Source organism: Molothrus ater, chromosome 2, assembly GCF_012460135.2.
Source record: "Molothrus ater isolate BHLD 08-10-18 breed brown headed cowbird chromosome 2, BPBGC_Mater_1.1, whole genome shotgun sequence".
Classification (NCBI taxonomy): Eukaryota; Metazoa; Chordata; class Aves; order Passeriformes; family Icteridae; genus Molothrus; species Molothrus ater.
This window is the reverse complement of record NC_050479.2, coordinates 63,405,785-63,418,207: the sequence shown is the minus strand read 5'-3', so window position 1 is coordinate 63,418,207 and position 12,423 is coordinate 63,405,785. Positions and strand designations below refer to the sequence as shown.

Sequence of the window (12,423 nt, the reverse complement as noted above, 5' to 3'; positions counted from 1 at the left end):
CAGATATGATTTACCAGAAACAGCATGGCAGTGTCCAGAAACATCTTCTTGACAGAAGCTTTCCTTTATTTTCCACATTCATGTTCTTAGCAGCCCTTCAGCCCAACTGTTAACACATTGGAATATTTTAAATGGACACAGAAAATAATTTCTTTTCATTTTCCAACAGCACTTATTATCATATTTCCATGATCATCATTTAACTTTCCACTATATTAATAACTAAGACATATTTTACCTAGCAAGCAGCAATATAAATCCTGTAACTTGACAAAAATATCCTGTGCTTATTTCTCTTTTTAACCATCAAAGAAGATCACTACTACAACCCTGGGTATCAGCATTTTTCCTGTGTGATTCACTTACACCAAGCAAACCCTCTAGACCTACAGTTTTCCTTTTTTGAATTTCTGCTAAACCAACATGATCAACAGGTCCCTTTCTCTGTGGGTGGTGGTAATGTCAGTATACCACTGCCCAAATAACCTTTCTCTATAGGGAAATGCTAATATTTAACTCTTTAAATTTAAACCACATGTATTTTGGTCTCATAACTGCACTCTGTATTAACTGACTTTTGTTATTAATTTTTATCACTAAAAATCTTAATGAAACCAGTTATTGCAACTGTTAAGTGCAGTAGACATCTAAAATTTGTGTCTGAGCTAACATATTTTAATGCTGACTAAATATTTCCCCAACCATTGTAAACACATTTTCAGAATTGCTGATGACACCGCTCTACTCATGCTCACGGTAAAGCTGGGTCTCAGAAGAGTTGTTCTTCACAACCCGTTCCAGGGAACATAAGCAATGGCTTTCAAATAGTTTCTATTTCTTACCTTCACCTTATCCAGAAACATAAAGTTTCTCGATAAATTGCCTACATGAGACCTCCACCAAGAAGAGCAAATTCTGTGTGCTTTGATTACTTCCAGTTTCCCTCCTGGTATTCCCTGTGAGAGGCACTGCTGCTGCACAGGGTCTTTGCATGCATTGCCATCAGGTGACCACAAATATACAGCTGCCAGTGAGGGAAAAATATTGGTATTTGGGACAAATGCTCAGGGACTTCTTGTTCAAACAACACAAACCACAGATTCAACGGTTTCCCCAAACTAAATTGTTCCTCAGTAAAATTTAACACAACTGCAAACGTTAAAAAGCTAATACATGGATTAGCTCTAAAACTGAAATTATATTAAAAACTGGTGGGGGAAAAAGTGGAAAGACTGCATAAAATCTTTAAGTGTTTTCTGTAACCTTTAGAAATGAAACAGTTTATTTAATGTTTACACATATGATTTAGGTAGTATTCTATACTTATAGCCATTGTTTTAATTATACATTTCATGTTTCATCATATAGGTGTGTTATTTAATACATATGAAAATGTAAAAAAATTATCTTTAGAACAGAAATTTTTTAAATAGATATCAACTCCCAAGTACAAATTAGCATCACCTTTTATTTAATCTGAATTCTGTAGCAAGTCCCATAAACTGTATGTTTCACTGCTCAGAATACCCTCCAGTCCCCTGCAGTAATATTAATAAAAGGAATGTATTTTCCCAGTCTGTCTGGGGAAAGGTGCAGGGGCTTACAAATTATATTTTAAAACAACAGCCATCTGAGATAGTTCCATCACCTCTAGGTATTCTGTGGGCTTGGTCACAAATTTCAGAGTGCTTAGGTTGTAGTTCTCCAATACCTCCCATAATGTGAATTCTTTCCCATTTCACAATCTTTCGATTAATTCCCAGTCCATAAACTCTTATCGCATGTCCTCATATTTGGTAGAGCTTTAAAAATGCCATTATACCCCTCTTACGAGACAAATGATTCCCAGTTCTCTGTAGGAGTTTTCTTTCACCTTCCTTCAAGCTCCGATTCCCAATGATCAGAGATGAATGACACCAAGAGGGTATCTGTTTCTTGTTTCAAACAACCATTGCAGCCATGCCTTGGGAGTCCATCCTGAAAAAGATTGATAAATACTTCAAAAAAAAAAACCAAAACAACAGAGTACATGGAAACAGTTCTCTCTTTCACTCCCAAACTATAAAATTAATATTGGACATCACTGAATCAGATGTTATGATTGCTCTGTCCATCATGACCTTTTCTGTAACAATTTCATTTCTTTAGCTTCTACAAAAGTAGTCCAAACTCCTATCAATCATAATGCTAGTGAGTGACTTTAAAAAGTTCACAGGAAAGTGTTCTCTGTCTACACAATCCTAATTAAAGCCTGTGGTGGATTTTACACAGAATTCATTACTTTCCATTAGCTTTAATTTTATTTTAGGATGAGTTATGCATTTTATACATATACAATATATAATTTTTATGCACTATATGCAACAAATTGCTCTTGTTATAAAATAACAATTCAGAAATGCTCAACCCCACATTGTGCAATTTATATATAACTATACTGACTAGTATAGTCAAGATTTTTAACTTTCCTCTTATTCAACAGGCCATCAAAACTGGCCCTGATTAACATAAGTTTCTAATAGTGTCTGTAATTATTGAATTTTTAATTTCATTTCTTTAATTAAAAAGGTTGGGTTTTTTTTTAATTAAAGAAGTATTTCTTGTGTCTGAGTGTCTTGCTACCTGAAATTACCACTTTCTTCAGGAAAATTAGTTTGCTGTCTCATGCCCAAAACTGGGAATTAATCTTCCTTTAGCCAGACTCCCAAGAGTTTTGAACCTCCAACCACTACAGCCCTGAGGAGAAGCCCCAGGCTCCTGGCCAGGACCTCCGTGGTGCATTTGCTCAACAAGAGCCGCTCCCAGCTCACACACAGGTTCAGTTCAGCCACTGGAATTCAAAACAGACCCTTGACAGCATCCCATTGACTACAGCAACTCTGTCCTTGTTAGATATGAAAGAACTCTCCTGCCTCTAGGACTTGTTAACCTGAAATAAAGCACCTGAGAGGGAATTCCCTTCCCAGACGTGATATCTTTAATTTTCTTAAACAATTGCAGAGGTATATTACCATTTACAGCAGTTTTATAAAGGGGAAATTCAGGTTCCTGAAAGAAGGTACCTAATGCCTGCTAGGATACCCTGGAATACCCAGGATACATGTGCAGGACTGGCATGTTGGGGGACCTACAGGAGACTTTTGACCTTTGACAAAATCCAACACCTTTGAACTGGCAGTGAGAGGCCAGATGGGATTCCTACAAACTCTAAAATGCACAGGCCTATGTTTAGGCACATGAGTTTTTTCTAAAACTAGTAAAATAAACCACTTAAATTAAAAACCAAAAGAGACTAAACATAATTTTATATGATTTCACTTAATTAAAAACCTGGGAAAAATAGTAAAAACTTTTAAGAAAAAACTTAGTCTAAATCTCATCCTTTACTGTACAAAAACCTGCTGGAGATTATCATGGCTTGTTATCTTGATCCTATAAAGGCCATAATGAACTAGTCATATTTGCAATACTTTTATGCTTTCTGACTTCAAATTTTGGAATACCACTACATTTTCAAAGTTAAATACTTAAAAAGTCAGAAAACATTAATACAGGCTTCATGCAAACCCAAGAATAGAGCTTTTAGCTATTTTGGAGTGAAGTTTTTAATTCTATGTTTACATACTATTTTTTTTCACTCAGCAACTGAGTGTTTGGTACTGTTCATAAGTGTTGTTACATTTGTAATTAAATAACATCTTGGAAAAGTCATGGCTGCCAACAGAACGACTACTTTGCATCCCTTCGTTGCAAATAAAAATTCTAAAAAGGTAAAATAAATTTCCACTTTAATGTCCTCCTTGCAGCCAAGCCTTGGAACTTGCTTTCATGTTTTCCCTCAAGCAAATTTCCCTTGATTCCAGGAAGAGTTCTGGTGGGCCATCATATCACAGTAGCACAGTCTTTTGTAGCCTTCTAGAAATGGCTGAGAAGGCAAACCTGGCTGGACTAGTCAAAGGGAAGATGATTGTGATGAAATTACAAGGAAGAAATTAGATACAGGACTAAGATGTAGCAGGTGAAGTGTTTCTAGAAGGGCATGGAAGCTCCTGTATTAATGTTGCATACAAGGCAGCAAGGAAGGGAGCACACTTCTGTGTGCTTTTGTTTAAAGCAGAGCAATTAAACTTAAAGTAATGCCAGAGGATTTGAAACCTAAGCTTCTGGAAGAAAACAAATGCAATTTGGGTTTGTTCAGGCTAGGGTGCTCAGCTACATGCCAATGCAAATGTTAGGGGGAAACTATTTAATGTAAAAGGACAATAGAGATACAAGGGATCTGGATAAATGCAAAAGACAGAAAGACAGAAAAACATTTATAACCATCAGAGCTGTGATGAGTTGGAACAAATTTCCAGTAGCATATAGGGTTGTCAAGGCAGCTCCTGCATGGATTTCAGAGTTAGTTTGGTTTTAACAGCCAAAGATTAGACTTGATAGACCAGGAGCCCTCAGCAACGAACCAGCAGGGTCTTGGTTCTTTACAACTCTGACACAGCTTTCTCACTGTGCTCATGAGACATCAAAAACAGCTCTACATACTAAAGGAGGTTGCAGCTAATACCCAGATGAACACTTAAAGGAAAACATAAACATTATAAGAGACATTAAAATTATTATGGGATTATTTTCTGCTTGAGGCTTATTTATGGAGTAGAAAGTTAGATATTACTTTAGGTAGTTTCAGACTGAATTCCAAACATTTATACTTTCAGTTGCTTCAATGAGATTACTTCAAATTCACCTTGAAGCAAATGAGATCTGAATTCAGCACCTTAATTCTTTGTTTATTGTGGGAAGGTTGATGAATATTGCTGATTTCTTATTCATGGAGGGAGGCAGTGAGTAAACAGTGGTAAACACATCAGAGAAAACAGTAAAAAGCAGAAGACAGCTTTAAGTAGACGTTGGTTCGCCTTACCAATTGTCTGCCCTTTGTTATTTATAGGTCAAGATTACACACTGCACAAAGAGTATTAAAAAATGCAGACCAGCCAGCTTTCTCTTCATTTTAGTTTGAAGTAACCTTCAAAAGCTATATTTTAAGCAAAATTTTTTTCTTCTTCTTTGTCACAGCCAAATTCTCCAGTTCAGGAATTTACAATATTTTCCTTTTTCCAGAATGACACCTGCTGGTGGGAGAAGCATGGATGAATTGCAGATATTTTAGAGGTTTGATTGTTGCTAACCAAACATATTCTCTGAGCATGCTCATCACCTGTGTGCAGGCCAACTGTGGAAAATAAAGATTTGGAAACTGTAAAGGTGCTATAAGAGGGGTTTTTTTAGAAGTAATATCATTTTCCAATATGATTTAATATTTGCTCTTAATAAACCACAAAGCTTCCTACTGCTAAGCCAGTACTTCCATGGTGTTTCAGTGCTGGATCCCAGACCTGTTTTGGGAAGCCCAAAGCATCATTCTGTCAGAGCCAGGTAACAGGCAGAAGGAAACCCTCCCTACCCAATGCAAAAAGCTGCTGGGCTGCTCCAAACTCTCAACTGCAAGTAAAACCAGCTGTTAATGAAACTATTTGTGCTTACTATCCCAAAAGATTAGATCTCAAAGACAAGTATTGTGCACATATTCCTGACTCAGTATGGGAAGACACAAGTGTGAGAGACAGAAAACAGTATGTACTTTTGCCAAAACTGTGACAGATCCTGCTCAATGCACCGGGCAGCGTTAGGCTCTGCAATGAGCTTCCATATTCACAGCTCCTCTGATGTTGGGTCTCTTGCCACAGCCTCCCCTACAGCTAAACCAGAGTCAGACCTGAGCTTTTGAGACTTCCAACACATTTACAGCAATATTTCAAAAAGTGATTTTCAATGCTAAGAACAATAAATAACTCTATTTCCTTTTTCTGAGCTGCAAATCATCTACTGTCTTCTGTAAAGGCAAGCTGAAGTGTAAGGTGCTCAGGATCCTGAAGAAGACTCTGAAGTTGGACTCTAAACTGTTTTAAACACAACTTTTGAAGAAATTGCTGTGGGCAAAAAGAAAACAGTTATAAAGAAAACTACTATATATTAAATTCAGTATTTGCATTCAAAGAAATCTTTCTAAGTATTTACAAAAGCATAGGCAAATATATACATTCAAATGTGTTCCCCTTGGATAAATACCTAGGTGTTGTTATGGCACACCTCACTGTAACATTAGAAAACAAACTTTCTTTTGACTACCCTGGATTGTTATGGCATTAGATGGCAATTTAGGAGACTTGGCTTCTACACCTGGATTTATCATTGGCCTCCTTTATGGCTTTGAACAGGTAACTTCACAGCTCTGTTCCTTCAATTCTCTCATTTATAAAAAGAAGGTAGCACTGCACTATTCTGATGGTTAAAAGGTTGATTTCCAAAAAAGAATTTTTTTTTTTGTAAATGTAAACACATGAGAAGGGGGTATTTCTAGAAATTCACTCATAAATATAAGGCACACAAGACTTTAAAAGATAGTTTAGATCTGGAGAGTTTTTTTGAACATATTTTTTGCAAAGTTGATCAGAGTTTCAGTCCTACCCATGGTTGTACATACTTCTGTTTCTACTGTCCTTTTTTGTCACACATACAATTAAGACTATCAAAATCTGGAAACATGGCTACTGCAATTTAACTTTCTTAACCTCTTTAACAAAGCAGTGGCTTCACAAAGAGCCCAGCTGCATCTCAATGCTTTCAGAATAGCCCAGGGTGAGCACTTTGCTGCAAACAGCAGCAGGATGGAAGCAGAGAGGCTGATCTAACACCAGATCTGTGGACATCCCCACAAGGTTCAAGCTAGCTGAAAAGCAAAGAGGAAATAGCAGAAGAAAATGCTTGTGCAAATATGTTCCTGCTTTTTAGAGCTAGAGCCTGAGGAGGTTTAGTGAAAACGGTTTTCTAGCTGCTTCCACTTAGCTCAAGGAGTGTCTCCTTCAGCACATCATTATCAATGATTGACCATGACAGTCTCCATTCTCTGCTAGAATCCAGCAAAAAAATACTTCCAATCTCAAAGAGATAACACAGTTTTTTGTGTCAGATTAGAGGTCTGCTTGAGTTTGAGCTCAGGTTGCTGCTCACCCTTAAGCAGTCATTCCAGTTTTTATTGCCATACATGGGGATACAAATAGCCTGGGATTGAAATAAACCTCTGCACAAGGATAAGAGCTCTGAATATGGCCACATTTTTCTCCTCTCTACTCTCTACCTATCAAACTCACATTGCATGGAATAAACTTGGGAATACTTTCATATCCTATTCTCTTTATTTCGTCTAGGACACTCTTAACTTCAACACTTTCACTCTTGCTCTCTGAGATGATGCGTGAGATGTGCATGATTGCTATAGACCCCTCCAACTTCTTATTCAGCAGCTATTGGGAAACTGGTTTGGACCAGAGCACTGCAGCTGCAATGTTTTTAAGCACTCATCACTCCTGGCAATGTGTTTCCAGCTTTATTTCCCATAGAAGTCCTTCCATCCCTTCCCCCACCAAGCAGCATATGCCCCTTGATGAGTCACGGCTCATCCAAACTCCCTTAGCTGCTAAACCACACAATGACCAAGAAGCTCTTCCTCAAAGGCATCCTGGCTCCAGCTGACCTCCTCAGGGACAGCCACAGGCTCTGCAGAAGTGACCTCTAACATCAAAGTTAAACATTACTTCAAAGTGATACACACAGAACAAGACATAACCGTATATGACACCATGGCTTCATTTTCCACTAGTTTTGCATGTGCAGCTTTTTTTGTGCCTGAGGGACATACTTTTCTTCCCCCTGTAACCAGCTTCCTCTAACTTTAGTTGGTTCTGCCCTTCTAAGAGTACTTTCTTTCCTTCAAAAATATGTCCTTACCTTCCTCCCTTTTGTCTTGAGCTTTCTTTACTTGTCTTACCCACATAACTTCTGTATTTGTATGGATCTTTATCAGCATGTGCTTTTTCATTTGCCTCAAAGAAATTTTTCTCCTTTCAACCATAGTCCTTTGCAATAAAGTCAGAGGGAACTGTTTATCTGCAGGGTGCAGCAAGTTCTTTGGGCTGCACAGATACTGTGTGGCACTTCTCAGCAATCAGGTATTTGTCCCATGAGGATAAATACCAGGTAACATACAAGCTCTTGGAATGTCACTCTATATTGGCCTGAAGAGGTCTGGAAGACCCAGTTTTACAGCTGGGGAAGAGAGTCCATTTCTTCACAGTACTAAAGGCTGGTGAGCACGGGGAGTCTCCAGTGTGCAAGGGGATGCAGTGTGCACTGGGAAGTGAAATACTGTGCAGGGAACCAGAGTTCCCGGAAACCTGAACCAACCCATCCATCTGCACATCTGTTTGTGGGTCAGATCTGATTGCAGGCACAACTATGTGTTACCCTCACCACCCCTGAGGAAAGCCCACTGTCCTTTTTCCTGGACCAAGTCTCCCTGTCCAGACCACAGGGCAGCACAGGAGGTGTACACCACTGTTTCCTTCCCTTTGGGAATTGTTAATGCTGTATGGGAGTATGCCTGCTGAAAATGGTACAGATCCAGAATCTCAACAGCTCCCTGCACAGTGGAAGTTTAAAAGTCCCTGAGTGTTACAAACTTTTGTATTTCTTCTCTTTAGCATTGTCTTTTTTTCCTTTCCACACCATTTCCCTTTCTCAGAGTTGTTTGTCATTTTACAATCCTACCCTGAACACCAGAATGACACTTACGGTTCTCCATCTAAAGACAAAAGCCTTCAGACAAAATGTCTTATATTTTAAACTCTGGTAAGAGCAAAGCAAGAGAAAATACACACTGTGAGTATCTTCTGCATCTGCACAAGACTGCTAAACATTGCAAACTGCACAGGATATAATGTCAGTCCATGGGGAAAAAAAAGCATAATTACCTGACCCAAACCAGCAGATAAACTCAGTCAGAGAATTGCTATTTCCTACTTTTCTCCACCTTACATTTCCCCTACTTTTGTACTTGTCTCCTTCTTCTCAGAGATATATTTTATGGGGATATATCAAATATGTTCCTGTACCACAGAAACTCTTTACTGAGAGCCAGAAAAGGTGGAAAAGGTTAGCTTTTACAAGATGTCACTCTTCCAGTAAATCAAAGTACCGGATTTGCATACCATGTGCAAGGTGGGGGCTTTTTTTTAATGAATTTTCCCCCTCCTACTCCACATTTACTACATAGAAATTCCTTTCCTTCAATATCTCTTTTAAAGCTTTGCACCCCTGAGGTCAGAACAATAGGCCAATCTTCACACCAGCCTTTTCTCCCTTCATACACAGAGGAACTGTCTTGTCACATGGTCCCTTTTCTCTTCATGAGACACTGACACATATGGTTTCATAGACTTGTTCCTCCTGAATTTTGAACAACAGTTATCCCACTACCCAAGAACTGTCCTAAGATTTTTTCCTCTTTAGTTGGTTATCTGCCATTTCCACACCCTCAGAAAGACTCCAGACTTTGCCCTGTTGCTAGATCATCATTAGTTTATCCCACACAGATTAGAGTTCCTCCTTACTGCCCAAGTCTTTCCCTTTCCCACATTTTTTCTAGATAAGAACTTTTTGACTCAAATGCTGCCTGAATGTTTTTCTTAATATCCTCTCACTTGTTTGTGCTTTATTCCTGCATATCCTGCCTCTGAGATACAACTTTCTCTTCTGATCTCTCTTGTTCCTCTGTCCTTGCATTACCTACCAACATTTTTTCTGTGATGATTACCCATCAAATTAGACAAGGTGTTTTTCCCAACTGTCTTTTGTTTGGAATATAAGTTCTAGGTAGCTTTCATATCTGAAACTTTTAAGACTTTACACCTCCTCCACATTTCAACCCCGAGACTCCTCAATCTGGTTGACTTTAGTAATTAAATCATATAGTTTACAAAAATTTTCCTCTTCAAAATCAGGAGCCTTAATTACAGTCCTGTTTCTATTTAGTCTTATATTTAGTGTAAATACAGGAGACCTGTGAACACTTCAAATTTCTTTTATTTTTATTCTTCCACAAAAGCCACAGTAGTCCTCAAAACTAAGGCAAAACAGGATTGACTGAGAGGGCATTTGAAGAAGTATTTCATCTACCATGTTAATAGGTTCCTTAAGAAATAGATCCCTATTTCTGCACAGCTTCTCCAACCTCCATCTAGCAAGTTTAAGTCTCACTTAGACACATAATTTCCAGTTGTCATTTATTTCTCTAATTATACTACAGAGATCTCTGTCCATGTCTAGACTGTAAACATGAACTAAGGGCTACAGCAGCCATCTGGAATGGTTCTCTTTTACTAACTTTTACCAAAGTAGTTTTGACACATACAAATTTTGTCTTAGGCCAGCAATAAATACTAATAATATTTTTTTTCCCCTGAGGAAGAATTTATGACACACTGGGTTTTTTGAGAAAGACAGTATACAATATTTCCAGGTCATTCCCAAAGCAATTGCATCACTGGGCAGCAAAACACCAGGGCTGCTGGACTCCTGGCAGCCCTCACACTGGGATACCTCAAAAAAAGCAGTCTCTAGTGGAGCCTTGGGGAAGGATAACCAGAAGGGGCAGCAGCCTGAGGACTCAGTAGGCTTGAGGAGGCAGACCACAAAGGTCTGATCTGCCACCAGTCTGGCAGGAGGCAAGGGAGAAAGCCAGAAAGCTGCTAGCCCACTGCATGGACAAGGTGGGAGGGGGCTATGCTGGGGTAGGGGAGACTTGGGGTCTGGAGGGAAGAGGTGACTTTATCCATTTCAGTATTTATTACCATGTCATCAGTCTGCTCAGCCTAGCAAAGATCCCAGGGCTGGCTGGGGGGAGCAGCAGGGGTCAGGCAGCAGCCCCGCAGCTCAGCTCTATCTGCAGCTCCACTGGAACTGATGCACCCCAGGGACAGCATTTCCACCCTCCACAAGTAGCATTTTTCAACTGAGCAACCAAACACTTTTGGCAAACTCTTATCTGCAGCTCTACCAACTCCAGTTACCAACAAAATATCTCCATCTTTCACAAGTATTAAAAGTGTGAAGCAAGACCGGTATTTAGGCCACCAAATGAGTAATGTCTGAAGCAGACTCAGCAAGAAGCTTGTGGGAATTTTTGACTAGCATTATTAACTACTACAGATTACTTACCATATCTAGCCAGTTCAGACTGCTGTGCTTGTTGCACTAACACAAAAAAAAAGCTGAGTTCTGTGAGTCTTTTTTTTTGTTGTGGGGTACTATCACTCACTTTCACTAACATGATAAAAAAATGATGCCTGGAATTACAATAGCATGGTGGAAACTTTCTACTACACTGCAGTGAACCTTCAGGGAAAACATGTACACGTTTGCTACAGATATTACATGTATTTCCACCAACCTTGTCAAAATGGATCACATGAAAAAAACAAAACATTTACAAAGAAAACTGCTTCATCAACTTCTTCCATTACTCACACCATAACGCAGATGTAAGATCAAAACCAAAAGTGTAATTTTCAAAAGCCTTTTGAAAATTTGAACATTTAGCTGGATTTCTTACCTTGTCACCTCCATGACCCCAGAGAAAATGAGTAGTCTGCGATCTTTCAAGAAGGAAAACACAACCTAAAATATCAACATGGTTCAGAATTAGGTCCAAACACTGAACTGTTTAATTCAAGAACTAACCACATTGTACTTCACAAATGCATCTGCAAACAGAATTAGGATATGATGAAACAAAAAATTCTCCTTGTGGTTTTGTGTATATCATCCTTGCCACTTTCGTAATTAGAGGGCATAGGCTACCATTAAAGTCAATTGCAAAGTTCCCATTGACTTCAGTAGATGTAAACCAGGCTTTAATATTATGCTTTTCAGTTTTCTTGAGGTTTAAACACCTCATAAAATAAATTTACAGATGAACTAGTAAATGTACACTTACAAAGAAACCTCCTGAGGAGTCCCTGAAGCCATATTTTTTAAATACTGCTATTCATTCAGGTTATATCAGACAGATTAAGCGACTGTCAAATATAGATTAAGAACAACAATAAGAAATGTTGAAAATATACTCCGGAAATATAATTTTAAAAATATCATTTGATAAATTTGACAAAGCAGATTTAGAAGAGGGTTTTATATTATGCTACATATTTCACAAGCTCAGAAAACCCTATCTATTTATCTGCCTATCTATTTCAGTGATCTGTAAATGAAAACATGTACCATATATACAGCAAGTTCTAAAAACCATTTAAAAAAAAAAAAAAACACTCACATAAAAATGCAAGAAAGGCTAACTGAGAAAGAGAGAAAAAGTGTGGGAGTAGAGACAGTCTAACGGATGAGAAGTCAGAAATACTACCATCCGGAGCTGACATTTTCTACTACAGAGCTATGTGCCCATTGGGCATAATTTTTGGTCTTGCAGACTTTCCACAAGTAAGACTCCAATTGACTACAGTGCAAATG

At 38.4% G+C, this 12,423-nt stretch overlaps 1 long non-coding RNA gene across 1 annotated transcript; it reads right to left on the bottom strand.

Moving 5' to 3' along the window:
* Positions 1 to 1,264: 1,264 nt before the first annotated feature.
* Positions 1,265 to 11,639, bottom strand: LOC118684296 (uncharacterized). Its single transcript, XR_004979814.1, has 2 exons — positions 11,510 to 11,639; positions 1,265 to 1,977 (listed from the first exon to the last, which is right to left on the bottom strand). It is a non-coding gene; the product is annotated as an uncharacterized LOC118684296 (long non-coding RNA).
* Positions 11,640 to 12,423: the final 784 nt, after the last annotated feature.